The following is a 20,154-nucleotide window of genomic DNA, read 5'->3' as shown; positions in this document are numbered from 1 at the left end:
TAATTATGTTAAACAACATTAAGTTTAATCACCACTCTGGTGGCTTAGTGGTTAGAGCATCCACCTTGGATGTGGGGGGTCATGGGTTCAATCCCTGGCCAAGTCATAGCAAAGACTTACAAAAATGGTACTAACAGCTGTCTCGCTTGGCGCTCAGCATTAAGAGGTTTAAAATTGTTAGGACTGGTTGGCCTGGTGTCAGGATAATGTGACTGGGTGGGACATCATGCTACATGTCTGTGGCATGATGTCCAGTGCTAAACATCACTATAAACTGCCACACTGCAGACATCGTAGCAATTATGACTGAATTTTTTTTAAAACCATGTTAAAATCCAAATCACACACACACAAATTTTAATCACACTGATTATATAACGTGTTTGTGATTTATAAATGACAACAAAATATTTAGCATTTAAAAATCAGTTATACCTTTCATACTTTATCTCCAATTGCTACAATTTTTGTAATCCACTCCTGAAAGGCCACCCCTCTAAGAAGGCCACTTTCCTCCTGTAGACAGTCTGGTCTTAAAGAGGGAAAATACTGTATTCCAATCTAATCGATTTCAAAGACAAATCATTTTCTACTGGTATATATATCTACTTACTCCCAATCATTCAGTAGCCCTTGTTTAGCACTATTTTTTAGTCTTGAAAAGTGCATTCCACGGTCAAGAAAGTTGACAGGTATGCCAGAGTAAATATTATTGCATATCAGAAGTTTCATTAAAGTTAGAACACATAAAATTAAGAGGATGGAGTGAAGTAAGTTCCATTAAAGTCAATACTTACAAATTGTGGAGGTGGATTGAAGTATTCTAACATGTCCTGAAGAAGCTGGGTTAAATGATCCATCTGTTTATATGGAATACACTGCAATGGGAGACAACATATCTTGTTATGCCCTTGATCATTCAACAGCTTGACCTTGACATGACCTCTTGATCATGGCCTTTGATATTTTGGGTCAAGTCAGTCACTTGCAATATTGGTATTTCTTACTTATAAGTAAACCAATTTCATGATAGATTGTAGAATCTGATGACAATGGGTGATAAAGCAAAGTTCAATCGCACATATGTCTTTATCAAAAGGTTAGTGAAGTCATTCACAGTTTTCCAAAGAAAAATGAAATGGTGGTGGTTATGAAATTATTAAATTTAACATAAAATGACCAATATTTGAAATGGATTGCTATTAGACAAAAGATGTGATGGCCTGTTCATTTATATATTATTTTATTAATTGTGATATTAAATATTTGTTACCTGATAAAAGCAAGAATTTCCTGAGAAAATTAGGTATCTAATGATTGAATCAATTGGTTGATGTCAAATTTGTTTAATTAATAGCCATGGCTCAGATTGATGCATAATATTTACCTAGAAGTAATACAATGTGTACTATTTATTTATTGTGATACATGTACATTATACAACTACATGAGGAATGATACAAGCCTCTGTAATTGATACCAGCAAAATCACTTCTGCTTGCAAATGAGTCTACAGGTCTTCTTTTGCTATTTTTTGAGCTCACAATATACTAGATTTCCATTTAGGTAAATTTTCAAGTCCTTTCTGTTCTACTCTCATGAGCCTTGAAACAAAAATGCAATGTTTTCTGGTTTGAAAGACACTCACTTTACAACATGAGTACTGTAATTGGCACAATATATACCCACCCCATACATAATAGTAATCTATGCTGGCAGCAAGTTGTGCATAACTGACTCTATGCATTATTGACTAATGAGTCTCAGTGACCTAGAACATCCATCAAAGTATGGGTCTTGAACTCAACTCATACACGCCAGCCCCTAAGAGGTACATGTATAATCATAATTATTGCTAGCATATGTGGCAAAAAAGTGTAAATTGGGTGTAAAAAGTGTAATCTATATATTACATGCCAGAATTACCACACATATGAAAAACAACCATTTTTGCTACTAACCTGGTTCTGCAGCTGGTCAAAATTCTTGTCACATAGGGAAAAATCCATATGGATTAGAACCAGAATACAAACACAAAGTATTCTGAAAAATTATTTATGTTCAGCACTCACTTTCACTGTGTGTTTATCTTTTGCTGAATCTTCCTGAACTTGAATTCTGTAATGAGCATGATCACGTGAAGAGAGCTGCATTACATTTCTTTCATATTTTTTTTAACGTTTGCAAAGCAGTGTTGATTAAAAATGTCCTTTCTTCCTGTTCTGACATGTTTTGAAGTTTGAAAAGATCCATCTACTCTAACATTTTCAATCATATAACACCCACAACTCACACCATAAAGCATTACTCTTAAAATCTGGTGCTATTTTCTTTAAAATCATAGACTATTCTGCCAACTAACTAGCTTATTTAAACAATGAATCTGTGAGGCAAAGTTCATACCTGAAGAAATGCATCTTTTTTCTTTGAAATGGGTTATGTACAGATGATGTAAATAGCAAATAAGGAAATTATTCTTAAGTTGTTCTTACAACACAGTCATCTGTTTAAGAATATTCTCAGATTTATAAGTAAAATTAAAGAAATGGTAATAAAAATGACAAAGCAACCTTTTATTGCTTTATTTTTATTTCTTAATGTGCCAAGAAAGTGTAATCGATACAAACAAGCATTGAGTGTAATACATAATTTGCTGGATGAAACACAATGATTACACCAGAAGCATATATGTTAACTTACAATGCAGAAACCATCATTTCCTCATTAGACTACCATGATCATGACTCACACCATCATAACTCGGGATATATATAGTTTTCTTTATTACTGTATATGCTTGCGCATTAGCTGAATAATTTAGGGGGGAAAAAAAGGCCTGGAAGAAGGGGGCTTATCCACAGACCTGTGTCTATACTTGACAGTTTGGAAGACTTTTTGTTGACTACTATAATAATAGCTGTAAATCTAGGGACACAAAAAAACAAATTGTTCAGTGTCCTAAGACTTATACGCGTGTAGAAAAAATCATTTTCATTGCCCTGACACTTATAAAACTGCTATAAAGTACCATGATTGATTTTGTTTTTATTTTGCATGTGCATATTTCCAGATTTCTCCAACATGAAATTAAATAAAGTTAAATACAGACTTCATAATTCATGGGCCTGTTGAGTTTGACCAAGAGACCAGGCTAAACTGTAATGTACAGTACTTACACAGTGCAAAGCATGCACAGTGTCACTTAAATCCTTATTTATTCCCAAACATATTAGATGCAGATTTTGCTTTATTCATTGTTTTGACCAAATTGCATTCATTCAGATAACATTTCAGCTAGTCCTAAATAGATGTTTCATTTACAGTGAATCAAACACTCACGAGTTACTCATTTTCAATGATATAAGTGATCCTACAATCTGAGGTAATAGTTATGAAAAGGTAAACATGTTTAATTGTACAAGGCACATAACCAGCATAACATGTTCACAAAGAATGGTAATAATTAAAGCTAAAATTATCATTATAGATCAGCTAAGATCAACATCAGTCTATTTTCATTTGGTGTTTTGGCTGAACAACATCATAACTTTCCACATAATGGAAAGCTTGATGCTTCGGCATCTCCTTTGTTAATAACTGGTGGACTGGCTAGTGTTAAGAGGGAATTTTGAGCATCAACTATACCAGTACATTGATGTGTAATTGCCTTTCATTCTATAATATTAGCACGATTACTGTATTTCTGTAAAACAAGGTGTAAGGCATACCTGTCAACTTTTCAAAATCCAAGAAGGGAGACTAAATAATACAATAGGGAGATTGGGGCCTAAACTCTGTTTTTTGTGGCATCTTTTAAGCTCTGCTTTCACTAAATATTGACTGATCTTCCGGGGTCCAATATGCATGAAATTTGCAAAGGACATGCCCTTTCTCTCTGGGATGTGCCTTACTTTCCTCCAGGACATACCCCATTTTCACATTCTTGTCAGCTGTGGCCAAACTGCACAATAGCTAAAGGTTGGTCTTAAATGAACAAGCAAGAAAGCCAGCATGACTAATTAAAAGTTAATCCATTATCAATGCAACTACTTTGTGAAAACAACTGGCCCTCCATCATAATTCAAAGTAACCATGTTCTACACTATGGTGTGTTAGGCACGCACCAGCAATCGATTGGCAAATAAAGAATGTCCATATTTTGTTTAACAAAAGGTGCCTAAATAGGCAGCCTCACGGTACTGTACATGTGGCAACTATTTTCCCCTCGTTGTATATCCAACCTCATTTCCCTATTGTCAACTAATGTAAGACATTTCATATGGTTTACTATAAACATTTTATATTCTGAATTAGTATTCTGAAGTCTGCTTAACTGAAGGGGCATATGCACCACCATCATAGTGAGCTTAACATAATTGGGAAACTGTTTATGCTAGTTTTGTACAACTTTCCACAGTTTAAAGGTAAAGTATCATGGATATATTTGCTACTAAATTCATGTAATATGGCGATACAGCATGCCATATTAGAGTTCATATACTAAAATTCAAATGGTTGATCTGCATCAAACAGCTGAGTTCAATCTAAAATAGAAATTGTTCCCACAACATTTGCAAACATAATCCAATATAGCTTGGTGCATTGATGCATTGTAAACACCTCAACTGCAAAAGCCAAGATTTTTAAACTTTGTATGTAATGTTAGTTTCTTATTAGGCATTCCATCTAGCCCAGCATCTGACATTGTTTTCTTCAAATTATTATCCATTATTTTGGTAAACAAATTCACTCAAATCATCATGTGGAAAAGGAAATATTAATGGATAGATGGGTGAATAGACAGACATGGTCAGAGCAATGTAATAATCGCCATGAAAAGGACAGCTCATAACAATGAAAATACAACATTTCAGTGACTCTGCATGCATGTCATTATGGAAGAAAGCCATCATCTTATTATTGGAAATGCTGAATCGGAGCATTGGTAAGCAATTTAGGTGTGTCACTGGAACAGTACTCTGCTGATTATAGTGCAAACAAGTGAAAGACTCTTACATGAAGAATTGCTATAATATGATGATTGTTGTTCAGTATGCCTATCAATCTTTATAAATTTAGGCCATTTTGCTTGACACTTATTAGACAAAGGCATTGAGGCAATTAACAGTCCTGAATTGGAGCTGTATGAACACTTCAAAAACACATTAATCCCATGGTCAAGTAGGCTCTAAATGAAAATGGTATAACTCAGAAATTTGTTATGGCCACCATGATATATGCTTTGAAAATCATCATGTTGCAATGAGAATCCCATGAATGGATGGTCACATCAGCATGAGCTTTTTTCCACTGAAATAATAGAGATGTTTCTTCACTTAAAAAATGTGATCATCAGCTTAGTCTTTTAATTGAAGGACTAATTATGATGTCTGGTTGAATATATTACTGATCTGACATCCATAATGGCCACTATGGTGGCCATCTTGAAAAAATCTATTGCTACTATTGAACAGAAAATATTACTACCGCAAAAGCCTGAAAAAATAATATTTTGTATCATATTTAACTATTGATATCTTGCACTCAAACATAAACAGTGTCAACACATAACTGCATTAACACACCTCTAAATCAGTGTCTATGATCTTTGTTGTAGTTATAATCTTATGAAAGCAGTATAGACTCTGATCCGACAATAATATACACCTGGACATTTATTCAAAATTAGAAATGTAAGAATAAGAAAGCATAACCTGCTGTGCCAACACAATTAGCTATGAAGTCTGCACTCTGTTTAGTGTTATGTGGATAATACGATCTTGGTAACAACACTTTTCTGGACCAGGAATGTGTCATAATAACAACTGGATATAATAACATGGATATCCAACTAATATGATGCAGTTGAAGTGAAGAAAGAAATTAAAGACAGGGAACATAACTCTGTGCTGGACAGGAATTGTGTTATAGTATAATGGATACCCCTAACAACATGATACAGTTGAAGGCAAAGTGCCAAGTTAAAAAGCGGCCATAAATCTGTTCCAGATTTGAAATATGTCCTAACTGTGGAAGCTCCCACCAAAATTTAATTGAAAAATGCAAAGTTAAATAGGGGCTATAACTCTGTTCTGGACTAAAAATGAGTCCTAATATTGTGATGCCCCTGATAATGTGATGCAATGGAAGGGCATAGTGCCAAGTTTAACAGGGGCCATAACTCTGCTTGGGACTATAAATGTGTCCTAAGATCATCAATGCCTTCTCCAAAATGATACAGGGTAAGTCAAACTACAAAATGTGCTGTAAAACAATTAAAATTAAATTAAAATCTAATCTGACTTAGATGTTTGCAGATATTAACTTCTAAATACAGAAACGGGAAGTTAAAGTCAGAAAAACTCATGCACTTGGCCTTAAAACATTCACTTTTGTCTTGCTGGTCCAGGACCAGTAGGACCCTAAATTACTTAGGTCTGCATTAGCCAAAGACCTGTCCAACCACAAAGTCTGACATGCAAATATTTCCTACAGTGCATTACAATAATAAAACAGTAAAAATAACAAAATTAATGCAAACTCAGTCAACTAATTTATTAAGTCCTAGAAATATTTTACATAACATCATGGTCAGTGGTTCTTCCCAGGATTTTCCAGGGTTCTTCCTCCACCACTTATACTGGCTGCTATGTATAGCCTATCTTCTGCTGACAAATGGCACTAAACCCTACAACAGACACAACTTAACATCATATTTTTAAATTTTAAAATTTCATGATTAATACATCTATTGTTGGATCCTCTTTGAATCTCAGTTATGAAGTTAGCTAAAACTTCAAATCTGAATTTTCCACAAATAAATGATATCAAACACCCAAACAAAATACAACATATTTTCCACTTAAAACTCATTTAATTACCATTTAATAATTATTTCTTCTTATTTTCCTGATGCCAAATTACCCACCCCACACAAATTCATGCACACAGCAATATCATGAAACTGAAGTGAAAAAAACTTAAAGTCAACAGGGGCCATTAACTCAGTAAAATGCAGCTGTAAACAATTAAAATCAAGGGCAATGAATGCCTGAGTGGTCTGAGACACATCTGTACAGCTCATAAAATAGCTCATTGTATATATTGATAATATAAGCCTATTTACTAAGTTTGATCATAAATGGATCGGAAATAATCACCAATGTTCTCAGCCAATCAGATCCAATATCACATCATCAATAATTGTTGATACAACTCATATCACATATCTTTATGATTTAAGCCATCTCATATGCTGATGTTGCTGAGTCTGAGATATTAATCTATGCAGACAGAGGTGACATGTGCGAGTGATCTATAAAGACGATCACCTTAGACCACTCGGCTCTTGCTCTTTATGAAACAGGTCAAAATTTTGATCATACACCATATAGTCCAGGTCTCATCAAAGTCAGATCAGAAATGTCTTCCAGAGTGGCAACATGCTCAGCTAATCAGATAAAATGTTATTACATTTTGTGTGGATCTCAATTCTACTTGAATATGTGTAAGGTCCTGATAATAAAAGCATATATTCCAAGTTTGATCAAAAGTTGTAAACAGTTGACCTCTATAGTGGTAACAAGAGGACCATTAACAGACCTGGTATCATTCAAATTCAATACACAACAGCTGACCATTTCACTAACCAGGCTTATGTACACATCATATATAAACAATCTCCCTAATTTTACATCATGCTGAATTTACCTTTTCTGCCTTTTACTGAATTCATGTGAGATCTTTATTAAAGAAGCCTATATTAAAAGTTTGATAAAAAATCTGACTGGAAATATGGCAATCAAAGTGGTAACAATTTCAATCAGGTAAAAGCAAGATCAACCCATTATTATACATGGATCTCACTCGCATTTGTACTATTATGGGATATTCAAATTGAATCGAGTTGTACTAAAAGACATGGCCACCATAGTGACAGCAAACAAGTGTTGAAATTCTTTTTGTTTTGTTTTTGTGGGGTTTTAATCCCATTTTTCACTACATAATATGCTACTTATGGCAGCTGGTATTGTGTGGTAGAAGAACCCAGGAATACCTTGGAATGAACCACTAACTCACAGGAAGCTACTAGCAAGCTTTTTCACGTATTCAAAAAAGTCAAGCCAAGATGCATGCAGACAGGAATGAGTGATCTATAAAGACAAGCACCATATACCACTCAGTCACCTGGGAAGCCAGATGTTGATGGAGGGAAAATGGATAGATGACATACAGCAAACATATTACCATAAATTGGCTTATGGCCAGGTGCTTTATTAAGCACAGGTAATCAAATACAAAGCCATCTCATCAATATGCTTGGATCTGAGTCACTCACTATGAAACTCATCTGAGATTTAATCTGTCAACAAACTAATGCTATTTGCACTTGACAGAATATCCACCATTTTATTTGTGAAAAAATCCACATATACCAATATTATCCACAAACACACACACACACACCCTACAATCACACATAATTCACAAATATACATAAACAAATACAATTATTTAAAACAACATATGAGAATAGATTTTAATGGGAATATTGTAATCATATTACCTCTTAAATAAAAATAAATAATATAAAATATTTAATATTTGTATTTACATATTATGTTAGCAGAGCTATGAATTTTAATAGAATGATTTCCTTTGGAACTAACCTCTTACTCAAGACTATTGATTTTGAAGTATAACAATTAAGAGTTTTCTAAAGCAGTTATGTCCCTTGGTTGAACAATAAAGTTTGTTTGATGCTGTTAAATATTTGCTGTGGTCTCCCTTGATCAGTCAATATAGCACTTGAATTGCCAGATATGGACTGTCATGTTTGTCGTTCATTAGTCCGTTGAGTCAATGAGGACCACTCTAGTCATCCTAGGGTTGGAGGGCTCATGGTTCTCTTTTGTGTGTGTGCAGATGGCTGATGAGGCCAATCCTTGTATGGAATGTTCAATTGCAGAAGGGACAAGGGATGATTGGAACATCTCCAGAAGTGTTGATAGCACATGCTTTTCTGGCAAGCTACTACAGCTCTGCAGCAGCTGCTGTCCTGCTAGATTCACACAATTTGGAGACTTTGTACACAAATGAACACCAAGTGATTCGATCACTTGCTGTTTGCTCCCAGAAATCAGGGTTTATGTTGAATGCTTTCAATGCAGCTTACAGATTTTCTTTGAAGCATTTCTTCTGACCTCCGTGTAATGTAAAGTTTATGAGAATGATGTCTCATGTTGGCTGTAATGTAGACTTCCCTCAGACAATGTTGCCTGATGTAGACTGTAATGTAGACTTACCTGACAATGATGTCTGATACAGACTGTTATGGAGACTTCCCTGACATTGATGTCTGATGTAGACTGTAATGTAGACTTCCTTGACAATGATGTCTGCTGTTGAGTGTAATGTAGACTTCCCTGAAAATGATGGTTAGTGTAGACTGTAATGTAGACTTCCCTGCCAATGATATCTGATGCTGACGGTAAACTTCCCTGATACTGATATCTGATTCTGACTGTAATGTAGACTTCCCTGACAATGATGTCTGATGTAGACTGTAATGTAGACTTCCCTGACAATGATGTCTCATGCTGACTGTAATTTAGACTTCCCTGACAATGATATCTGATGTAGACTGTAATGTAGACTTCCCTGACAATGATATCTGATGCTGACGGTAGACTTCCCTGATACTGATATCTGATTCTGACTGTAATGTAGACTTCCCTGACAATGATGTCTGATGTAGACTGTAATGTAGACTTCCCTGACAATGATGTCTCATGCTGACTGTAATGTAGACTTCCCTGACAATGATGTCTGATGTAGACTGTAACATAGACTTCCCTGACAATAATGTCTGATGTTGACTGTAATGCAGACTTCCCTGACACTGATATCTGATGTAGACTGTAATGTAGACTTCCCTGACAATGATATATGATGCTGACTGTAATGTATGACTTCCCTGACAATGATGTCTGATGTAGACTGTAATATAAACTTCCCTGACAATGATATCTGATGCTGACTGTAATGTAGACTTCCTTGACAATGATGTCTGATGCTGACTGTAATGTAGACTTCCTTGACAATGATGTTGGATGTAGACTGTAATATAGACTTCCCTGACAATGATATCTGATGCTGACTGTAATGTAGACTTCCCTGATAATGATATCTGATGCTGACTGTTAATGTAGACTTCCTTGACAATGATGTCTGATGCTGACTGAAATATATACTTCCTTGACAATGATGTCTGATGTAGACTGTAATATAGACTTCCCTGACAATGATATCTGATGCTGACTGTAATGTAGACTTCCTTGACAATGATGTCTGATGACGTAGACTGTAATATAGACTTCCCTGACAATGATATATAATGCTGACTGTAATGTAGACTTCCCTGACAATGATGTCTGATGTAGACTGTAATATAGACTTCCCTGACAATGATATCTGATGCTGACTGTAATGTAGACTTCCCTGAAAATGATGTCTGATGTAGATGAAATAATCTTCTACACAGGCATAATGATTATTCATCAAGAAATTACACGACAGTAGGTTACAGGTCTTTAAAGTTCCAATATGTTGATGGATATGACTGATTGCTGTAGCAGGATAAGAATTTATTTCTGTGATTCCAGTTCACTTGTTTTTAAAGTGGCTGTTTTTGTCCCCTACCCCCTTCCCCAGAACATGCATGGTAGTGGTAGTGGTGCCTCTTGGAGACCTAACATATCCTTCAGATGGCTTAGATTTCTATTTTGTCTCTAAAACCATTCTCGCTGCTCCCTGTATGAAAAAAGAGAAAACAAAAGTTTTAAAACAGTTATCAATTAAAAGTTTCTTATTTATTGTGAATATTCTTCATGTCGTTTAAATACCAGATACATGTACTTATCATGAGCATAAAACAAACAAGAGTCCCTTGCTGGGACTGACACTCAACTGTTTGATGGTAAATCAGTACTATATTTATTGTGATTCTTCTGATTCTTCTTGTCTTTTATTTAGCAGACACCTATTCCTTAATATCAAATGAACAAGACTCCCTAGAAAGGTATGATGCTCTACTGGCTAACAACTAATAAGTGCTCATATTTTTATTCTTGTCTTCTGGGTGCAGATGCCTATTAATATTAAACAATCAAGATTCCTTCAATGAGACTTTCTCTCTTACTCATAAATACAATTTTTTTTATTCATAGTGATATAATTAATGCATTCTCCATTCAAATCTATGGTACCGGTTGACTGGCACATACTAGCTATGACCAAAGGGTAAAATAGATAAATTACATTTAAAGCTGAGCACATTTTTTTGTTTTTACTGTGTCTTTTTGTGGATAAATTTCTTTTCTTTCATATCATAAGAAAGATTGATGATATTTAATAATCTGTCAGATATGTGAAAATCAGATTTTGTGCTGTATGTGACAAAATCATTTATGAATAAAATACATATGTCTGAATAGTGTAATTAACCAACACAATCCAATGCAATGGTCTATCTATGCAATGCAATGGTCTATCTATGCAATGCAATGGTTTATCTATGCAATGCAATGGTCAATCCAGCTCTAATGTATCCAACTTTGACATAAGCAAAGCCTAAATTTCCCTCTTTCAATTAACGATGATCACATATAAATTTTCCTTTTAAATTTTAAAAAGTCTGGTTTCCAAGTAGTTAACAATCAATATTAATTTACAGACTATATAAAGGAAATGTCTTAAACAATGTTTCAAAATGTCCTTTGTATTAACTGTATGTGAAAGACAGAATTGGACAACAAAAAGTGGATTATACATTTATATACAGTCACCTAACATAATTTTCAAAACTGATTAAAGTTAATAATCAAATAAAATATGACATAAAAGTACACTGATAATGATTTAAATGCATTATATATTTCTAGATCAGCTCTATCAATAACAAAAAGCTATGTTTGAAAATAAAAAGTTGAAAAATAACATTTGAAAAATACAAACTAGTGTAACATTAATACTATACACCTGCCCAATGTGTAATAATTTTCTATATTGATCACTGAAATTTCCATGTAGAAATATGACTGCTCCATTGGCCTAGTGGTTAGAGCATCCATTTCAGATGCAGGAGGTCAAGGGTTTGAACCCCAGCCAACTCATACCAAAGACTTATAAAAATGGTACTAACAGCTGCCTCGCTTATAGGCAGTCAGCATTAAGATGTTAGTGTTAGGACTGGTCGGCCTGGTGTCAGAATAATGTGACTGGGTGAGACATCATGCTACATGACTGCGGCCTGATGCCTCAGCACTAGACATCACTATAAACTGCCACTCTGCAGACATCATAGCAATATGACTGAAAAATTATTAAAGCTACATTAAATATCCAAATCGCACACTCTGACTTCATGCAGATATAATCTTTCTTCTTAGGGTTATTTATCTATGAACAGCAGCCCCTAAATCAACAGGCTTTATTTTCACCCTATGTGTAAGCCCTTTCCAAAGCTTGAGATATAAACTATTGTCATTCTACAGACAATAGTTTTGTTGCAGTCAGTGACTTTAACTTTTAGGCCCAAAACCCAAGAACCTTTTTCTTTATCCCTAGTGAAAAACATTCACAATAAGTGACTGAAATAATGTTAATATGTGGAAATCATTTTTCTTTCATTCAGAGAAGTGACATTGACCTTTACATTCTGACTCTAAAATCAACGGGTTTGTTCATTACACCAAACAAAAGTGAGCCATAAAGTTTGGTAAGCGATGATGGATATTTTTTGTTGCTGGTTTTAATGGCACTTTAACATTATACTGGCCTAATGCCTGTCTGATGGTCACACTGAGGCTTCCAACCTGGGATGGTAAGGTCAGGTATCAAACTCACTACTCTTGGATTATAAGCCTGATATCCATACAAGTGAGATACCATGGCAACAACTCAACTTCTTATGCAGAAACCAATTTTCATCTACAGTTAAGGACTTTGACATTTGACCTTGTCATCCTCAATATAATAATGATTTTCCTTGCCTCAAGTGAAAGCCATCCACAAATAATGATAACTGTAGATTTAGGACAACTGAAACTATTGTGTAGATATCAAATTGGTGACAGATGGATGTAATGACAATATATGCTCTGCCTTTTGGCATGTATGTAAAAATCATAGAGATTCCAGATCAAAGTTTTGTGCCCATTCCTCTACCATATATTGTAGCTAATCATTAACTACAGGTACAATAGTTGGTTTACACATACTCATTCTGAGTGTCTACCAGATAATCTGAAAACAAAGCAAGCATTAGTTTGACTCGAAAGAGAGTTAAGCCACCATGTCAGTAGTAGAAAAGTAAACAGTCCCCATACACCAATGTTGTATACACCACAAATACCTCCCTATTCTCAAAAAGTCCCCACACACAAATGTTATAATCACAAATGTAACCTCTCTATTCTCAAACACTCCCCATACACCGATGTTGTATACACCACAAATACCTCTCTATTTTCAAACAATCCCCTTAACACCAATGTTATTATACACCGCAAATACCTCCCTATTCTCAAACAGTCCCAATATACCAATGTTATGTATGCACACAAGTACCTCCCTATACTCAAATAGTCCACAAACACCAATGTTATATACACACAAATACCTAATATACTCACAATGAATGAACCAATTTACAATTTTTATACAATCACTGATGCATGTACATATACATGTATTCAAAACAACAGATGAGAATAAGTTAAAATGGAATTTTACAATATTACTCATACAAAAGATCTATTATAAAACCTCATATTTTATTTTACATATTAAAATAGTCGAGCTATCAATGTTCAAGAGTCCAATTGTTTGTGGTTTTCAAGTAAAGTGCAGGAACCTATATATTTTGTTGTTTAATCACAACTAAAATTCCAAATGATGTTGATAAGTACTTGCAGTTGTCTCCCTTAATTTGTCAATATTAGCACTCATGCTAAATATACAAGATAGCAGGTATCATGGTTACATTTCTTCAATGGATATGACAGATCATTTTAATATAGAAAAGTGTTATAGAAAAATATCTCATTCCTCATTCTATATGGTCTTCCCATGAACTGAAGAAATTATAAGCAATATATATTTGGTCCTTTTAATATTATGGAAATGTTCAATTTTTCATATGAAACAGATGATCCTAGTCAGATAACTGGTGAGAAAAATGTTTCCCGTTTGCATCAATATTCACTGAAAAATAAAATCCTTTTACCCTGGTTCTCTTACTTTTAAAGTGGCTGTTTCCACTGCATCTTCCAATGCTTCTTGAATACAACCTCAAAAACATGCATGGCTCAGTGACCGTAATGCCTCCTAGACAACAAATCTCATCCTTCAGCTGGCTTGGTGTTTTTAACTCTTCTCTAAAAGCATTTCAGTTATACCCTGTAAGGATAAAAGAGAAATATTTTATGGTGGCTAACAATTAATAAGTGTTATGTTTATTGTGATTCTTCTTCTTCTTCTTGTCTTTAAATCTGCAGATGCCTATACCTTGATATCAAACAAACAAGAGTCCCTGGAAGGGATTTACACTCTACTGTTTAACAATTATTAAGTGCCATATTTACTGTGATTTTTTCCTTTTTCCTTTAATTAGCAGATTCATATTCATTTACATGAAAGAAAAAATCATCTGCATTAATAATGCCTGCTTTTGTAAAATCAACACCATAATGTTCATATTGGATGTAAAACCTGATATCATAAAATCCCTGTTAGTGAACACCCCATAAATTTAAATAAAGAATAAGCTAAAAAATAAGCATCCTTCATACCTTGAACTTAAATTTGATTGCAGTTACATACTTTTATTATTTATTTTCTCTTTAATTTTTTCCTTTTACCTACTCCCTCCCCCATGTAGATTCATCAAGAAAACCAAATATTGATAGAGTAACCAAAACCACATAAGTTTTTATTTGGCATACATGGAGACCAACAAGATCTCACTTTTAGTCTTCTCGTGAAGATATCATGGTAATATGGATTTCCATCTTGAAGACGTAGAAATGACAAGATTTCCAAGAGGGTAGTCATGGTGGCCATACTGGATATGAGATGGGCACCATTTTATTTAGTACCAGCTAAATATCAAGTATACCAAGATCCAAGATTCTATATAAAATATAGTATATGCATGCTTCCCTCATCTGGTATGTGATGCCTCACTCATCTAACATGTTCACATTTCTTCATCTAGTTTCTGGATATTCCCCACATCCAGCATGTGCATGTTTCCTTCATCTGGTAGGTACTCCTTCCCTCATCTTGTATGCATATGTTTATATCATCTAGAAGGTGCAAGTTTCCCTCATCTAATATGTGTATGTTTCCCTCATCTAATATGTGCATGTTTCCCTCATCCGAGGTATGTGTTGCCTCTCTCATCTAGTATGTTCATGTTTCCTTCCTATGGTATGACTGCTTCCCTCTTCTAGTATATGCATGTTTCCCTCATCTGGTATGTACTCCTTCCCTCATCTAATATGTGTATGTGTCCATTTTCTAGAAGATGCATATTTCCCTCATCTTTTATGTGTTGTTTCCCTCTTCTAGAATGTGCATGATTCCCTCATTTTGAATGTGCATATTCCCTTATCTAGCATGTGCATGATTCCCTAATCTATTATGTGCATGGTTCCCTCAATTAGGATATTCATATTTCTCTTGTCTTGTATGTGCCACTTCCCTCATCTAGTATGTGCATGTGTCTCTTATCTAGTATGTGCCACTTCAATCATCTGGTATGTGCCTGTTTCCCTCATCTAGAATGTGAATGTTTCCCTCATCTGGTATGTGCATGTGTCCCTTATTTTGTATGTGCCACTTCAATCATCTGGTATGTGCCTGTTTCCCTCATCTAGAATGTGCAAGTTTGCCTATTATCTGGAATGTGCATCATGTCATCATCAAGTATGTGCATGTTTCCTCATCCAGTATACGCATGTTTCCATCATATGGCATGTATTGCTATCCCTCATCAAGTATGTGCATGTTTCCCTCATCTATCATGTGTTGCCTTCCTCATCTGGTGTATCTATGTTTCCCTTATCTAGTATGTGCATATTTCCCACATCTGGTTTGTGCCTATTTCTCTAATCTAGAATGTACATGTTTCCCTCATCTAGAATGTGCATGTTTGCCTCATCTAAAATGTTTATACCATCCTCATGTAATAAGTGCATGGTTCCTCATCTAGTGTCTGGGTATTCCCCTCATCTAGTATGTGCATGTTTCCCTCATCTGATATGCACTCCTTTCCTCATCTAATATGTGCATGTTTCCATCATTTAGAAGGTGCAAGTTTCCATCATCTGGTATGTGTATGTTTCCTTCATCTGGAATGTCCATGTTTCCGTCATCTAGAATATGCATCATCTGTTTACCTCATAGATAATGTGCAAGTTTACCTCATCTAGAATGTCCATGTTTACCTCATCTGGTATGTGTGCCTCATCTAGTAAGCAGCAGGGAAGTCGTACAGACCAGGTGGCTCAGATAAAATTAAGCCTTCTACGCAAACTTTCTCCGTGGAAGTCTCAGAAAGCAGAAATAAAGCCTTCTACGCAAATTAATTTGCGTAAATTCGACCCGGGATGCAATTTCGGACATAAAAAAAAACAGCAGTTTTTTGGGGGGGGGGGTATAGTAAAATTTGTGTGTGATTGCAAATTCCGGCTGCGGATGCTAATTTTATTTTACATTAAAACAATATCATTGAAAATAAGATGAGTAGAAAAACTAGCACAGTTGGAGAACCTCATTCTGCCAGATTAGCGCGAGATGAATTAGCGGCAGTAAAGAAACTTATTCCGACGAAACGATTATTTAAGAAAAAAGTTCGTGAGTACGATGATGAACAATATCATATTGGTGATGTATCTTCAAAATGGTTGAGTCCAGTCACCGAAGTTATCGAACAAGTCGCATATGGCAAACAAAAGAAAGATAAGGAACTTAGAGATCTTGGGCTTATTCCTATGACAAGAGATATCGAGCAACATACTCGAGTTGTTCCTGGTCAGCTTGATCAAATTCATCAAGAACAAACTCAATTACGTCAAGCACAAGCACAAGCACAAGTGCGAGCACAAACACAAGCGTTGCAAAATAAATTACAGAAAGCACAAACAAAAGCACAGGTGCGAGCACAAACACAAGCGTTGCAAAATCAATTACAGCAAGTACAAGAACAAGCACAAGCACAATCACTAGCACAAGCACAAGCACTAGCACAAGCAAAACAAGAAACACAAGAACAAGCACAAGCACTAGCACAAGCAAAACAAGAAGAAGAAGAACGAGCACAAGCACAAGCAAAACAAGAAGAAGAAGAACAAACAGAAATAAGGTCAGGTGCCAATAAATTTACCAATGATACTGTCGCAATGATAAAATTAATGAGTCCGGATGATGTTGTAAAATTTGCTTCAGAAAATTATGAGAAACCAAAACGAAAAAAATTTATGAAACCCGGTACAGCTGAAAATGTAACATTTGTGCAATGGACAAAGTGGATATATTATGTGTACAGTGGTGTCAAAATGGTTAAACAAAATGATCCAAATTATTCTGAATTTATAGATGCTATAAATGAAGAATCTAGACATAAGAAAGAAGTTGGTCAGGAACAAGCATTATTACCTTCATCTAGTAAAATTGAAACCGAACCAGAGGAAATTCCAAAAACTAAAGAAAAACCGCTTACACCAGCAGAATTTTTTACTGACGATGCTCTTGAACAATTTAGTGACGAAGATAAATTAATTCAAATAGCTAGATTTGGTTTTGCAGACACGAGAAAATATTATAAACCACATCAATTTCGTTTACCATCAATGGACGAATGGGTCCGTGATGTGTATTTTGCTTCTGTGAATAAACCTATTAACCCAAACGACCCTGGTTACATAAAATTTGTAATAAAAATAAATAAATTAAATCGGGAAGAACAAACATCTAAGAAACCAAAAACAGGAAGCGGATATTCAGTTTGTCCCGACAGTGTTGTCAACGATGTTTCTCGCCTCGAAGTATTAATCGGAGGAAAACGAGCAGGAAATAATTCCCGTGAGATAGTCAACGAAGCATCAGATATTTGTCAGCGGTTATTCCGTGGTGGTATCATTAATTCTCACATTTATAAGGAATTTATCGATGAACTCATTGATTAAAACAACACAATTGAAATAATATGATTGTTCATAAACATCAACGCAGACCTAATCAGGTCCGCATAGTAAACTCTCGGTTGCCAGTATACAAATATGTCCACGGCAATGGATTCGGTGATATCATTGGAAGTCTTGTTACGCGAGTAATACCTAAAATTGGACCAATGGTAAAACAACTAGGATTGAAAGCGATAGGAAAGATAGGTGAGACTGCTGTTTCTGGTATCGGTAATTTGGCTAGTAAAGGCTTCAACGCTATCAAAAATAAAATATTAAGTTTAGTACGTAAAAAGCAACCCGTCAAATTACCCATTACCAGCGAAATGCCACCCGAAGTTAGTAAGGTCATAAATGATGCGGCAAATAAAAAAATAAATGATCTAGCACAAGAAGCTGCTATAACAAATCTAGCGCAGGAAGTTGCTAAGACAAATCTTGTAAATGAAGTTGCTAATACAAATCTAGCAAATACAAGTTTTGTTTCAGGTGATGGTCTTCGTTTTAGACGATATTATTAATAATAAATGTTCGCACAAGTATCAAATGAAGTATTTGACATGGATGAACCAGTAGGTAGGGATACATCAGTGCGAGATTTCCAGTATTTCTCGTATGATGCAGTTGAGCCAGATTCAAGAAATCGAAATGAAATACAAGTCCACGATACAACAAGATATTTTCTTCCATCTGAGGCGTATATCGAATTTGTTGGGAAAATGGTAAAAGCGGCTGATGGTACCGACTTTGACACCAATTTTAAAATAGGATTCGTCAACAACGGTATCATGGCATTATTCAAGAGCTTCACTTACATGATCGACGGAAATGAGATCGAATCAATCACGAATAATGTTGATATAGCAACGACGATCATAGGTCTAGCCAGATACTCAGATGATTTTACCAGATCAGCAGGTCCTAGTATGATGTTTGCTAAAGATAATTCTGAAGAACCTGATCACGTTCCTTTTAATATTGGTGTACCGACAAATGCCGCTGGTGCTGCCGCCGCTGATACTTCGCAAGTAATGCTCGCCACCAATAACAATTACAATCTTGGATTTCACACACGAAGAAAAATGCTAAAAGATGACGATCGAAAATTTTCCTGTGCAATTCCATTATCTCATATTTTTGGATTTTGCAGACATTTTAGAAAAGTTATATATGGAGCAAATCATACGATAATTTTTGTTCGAGATGTCAATGATGATAGGGCCATTTGGCGAGATCCTGGTGATGCTGGTAAAGTTGTCCTTGAAAAAATTACCTTGTGGATGCCAGCAATAACACCGTCGATGATCGTTGAAGAAAAATTATTGTCATTTATGAATCAAGGCGGAAAGTCCATCATGTCCTGGTTGACAACAACGACCGATTCCCTAGATATTGATATTAACGGAATATTTACCTGGCAAATTGCTTCACAGCAGGGCTCCTCCGCACCAAGACACATCTTTGTTGCTCTCCAAAACATAAATAAATACGATCAAGAACACAGTCACATGATATTTGATCAATTCGAGGCAACAAACGTATCGTTAAGAATAAACGGTCAACAGGAGCCAACCGAAGAAATAACCATCAATTTTGACCAATTTTCTACTGCGCGCGCGTATCATCGATTACTAAGTTTTATGGGTCGCGATCAAAATATTGATACTGGATTGCAAATATCACAATTGGATTTTAATACTCTCTATCCTATCTATTATTTTTCCCTGGAACATCTTGATTTGGTAAAGCAGTCGGTAGTCGATATTCATTTCAATGCCAGAATTAACACAAACGGAAACGCAAGAGCAATTGCAGTTATTCTCAGCGATAGAACAATGATCCTGGAAGGCATCAGCGGTAGAATGAAAGTCATCGACGCGCCCGTAGAGAACATGTAACAAATTCT

General features: G+C 35.3%; 1 long non-coding RNA gene across 1 annotated transcript in view; it reads right to left on the bottom strand.

The window, feature by feature from the left end:
- Positions 1–10,196: 10,196 nt before the first annotated feature.
- LOC149769411 (uncharacterized) overlaps positions 10,197–20,154 on the bottom strand; it is a 40,101-nt gene continuing 30,143 nt past the window's right edge. Inside the window, exons 3-4 of the long non-coding RNA XR_016419160.1 lie at positions 14,302–14,460; positions 10,197–10,812 (exon numbers count right to left, since the gene is read on the bottom strand). This is a non-coding gene — a long non-coding RNA (uncharacterized LOC149769411). The remainder of the gene's footprint in view (positions 10,813–14,301; positions 14,461–20,154) is intronic.

The sequence above is a fragment of the Sinohyriopsis cumingii genome, unplaced genomic scaffold (assembly GCF_028554795.1).
Source record: "Sinohyriopsis cumingii isolate HCF-2022 unplaced genomic scaffold, ASM2855479v2 utg003795l, whole genome shotgun sequence".
In the NCBI taxonomy this organism is placed as follows: domain Eukaryota; kingdom Metazoa; phylum Mollusca; class Bivalvia; order Unionida; family Unionidae; genus Sinohyriopsis; species Sinohyriopsis cumingii.
The sequence above is the reverse complement of the archived record's forward strand: the minus strand, read 5'-3'. Positions and strand labels throughout refer to the sequence as shown.